Source organism: Lathyrus oleraceus, chromosome 7 (genome assembly GCF_024323335.1).
Source record: "Lathyrus oleraceus cultivar Zhongwan6 chromosome 7, CAAS_Psat_ZW6_1.0, whole genome shotgun sequence".
Classification (NCBI taxonomy): Eukaryota; Viridiplantae; Streptophyta; class Magnoliopsida; order Fabales; family Fabaceae; genus Lathyrus; species Lathyrus oleraceus.
Window position 1 is genome coordinate 43,438,002 of NC_066585.1, and position 2,162 is coordinate 43,440,163.

The following is a 2,162-nucleotide window of genomic DNA, read 5'->3' on the forward strand; positions in this document are numbered from 1 at the left end:
ACAAAACTGTAGGTTCCAACCTATCCCAACGGATACTTTAAACAATTGTGATGAATAAATAAATAAAAACAAAATTATAGGTGCTAAGGTTCGAACTCATGATCAGGCGCCACTTTTCACCACGGTTGGAAGTTCCAACCATGGTGAAAAGTGGCTTAAAATAAATAAAAACAAAACTATATGTGCTAGGATTCAAACGCATGACTAGACGCCACTTTTCACCACGGTTGGTACTTATGACAGTTGTGAAATGTCTTTTAATAAATACAAAAAAAATGCGCCAAAAAAGTATTACCACGGTTAACAGGAAGACCGTTGTAAAATGGGTGTTACAAAAGGTCTATTTTGTAGTAGTGATGCCCCAACTGAGTTTGCTCAATTTTGTGCGAAGGAATGGATTGAGCATGAACACATAACACCATTCACACCTCAACATAATGTCATTTATGATAGGAAGAATTAAAGCATCTTGAATATGGGTATGAGCATGCTCAAAGCTAAGCAGATTCCTAAGAATTTATGGGGTGAAGCCACTTCAACTGCAATGTACATCATTGATAAATGTCCAACAAAGAAGTTGAATAACAAAACACCTCATGAATATGGGTAAGGGTTGAATCCAAGTGTGGGTCATCTCAAGATTTTTGGTTCACTATGCTTTAGTCATGTTCCTAAACAACTTAGAAGAAAGTTGGATGATAGAATCTAAGTTATGGTTATGGTTGGATATTATTCAACAAGTTCTTACAAGTTGTTATCACCAACTAATAAAAAGATGGTAATTGTCATATACCTCAACTTTGTCCGGGTCTTTTTAAAACTTTCATACATTCGATTTTTATTTAACTTTGCATCATTTGCATAGAATCACATGCATTTCATCACGTATAATGCTTAAAATGTCAACCAGGATAAGTTTTCGGATATACAAACATACCGGTTGAATCATTTCTCAAATATACGTAAAATTAGCGAGCCAAATACTTAAAGATCGGGCCTGCATACGTCAGTTTTAATAATCTACGTTTCACGTAGTTTAACCTGACATGCTCGTTTTATTATTTTAACTACTTTTTCAGTAACATTTTGATCATCTTGAGCCTTTTCAATCTGGAATTTTTTACTTCAAAATCTAACAAAAACATGTATATTTCCGAGAAGTTTATTTCGTGTTAATCATTCTAATGCATTCAGTTTAATTTTTTAGACACTTTTACGCCTGATTTTTATTCATATTCAGTCATCTTATTTTTAATTTTTTGTCAAATCATTTGAAATAAATAAATAGAATTTTATATTCTTTCCCTTTATTTTTATCATATTTATCTAAGAAGGTGTAAATTTTAGTTGTTTTAATTGATTAAATCTCATTTAAATTATTAAAGCTTCTAGAATGGACAAATTTGGAATTTTAAATTATGTGTGCTTCTTTAATTTAATCTGTATCATTAATTTAAATCAATCAATGACCCATGTTTTCTATCCATGCCTATTTCCATTATCCAATAAAAAATAAGAAATAAATAAATAATTAAAAAAAGAGAGAAAAAAGAATTTTGAAGAAAAAATCCAAATACATCCGCATAGGGGGTAGCACATGGAATCTTTTGGTTGGCTACTATTTCTCTCTCAATGCATGGCAGTAGGAAATTGGATGGGAGGGGTCATTAATCAAAAAACAGTTTTTCTACGAAACAAAAATCTAAACAAGGCCTAAAGATGAAAAGATCTCTCTGGCTCACGTAAAAGGTCCCCTCTGGATTTTGAACAAAAGGTTGGTTTTTGCTGAAACGAGAATTAAAATTTCCCTTTTCTCTCTCAGAATCACACCTCTTTCTTCTTCCTATCAAGCATCACCATCACTTCTCCTCCGAATTCTCAACCTCCACCTCTGCATCTCCTTCCTCACCATCTACACCACTGTGATAACCTCCTTGCATAACTGTTTACCGTCAAAATTGGTAAACACCCGTTGATCTTCCAAATCGAAAATATTTTGGTTACTTGCAAGATCGATCAGATTGAACATAGGACATGTGTTAATTGTTTTTAGGGTGAAGTATGAGGAATGATAAATACTTCGACAAGGTTCATACTCAAATAACTTGTGGTACTCTAGTGACAAGTGGTACTCTAAAATTACTCTAAAGCATACAAATGCT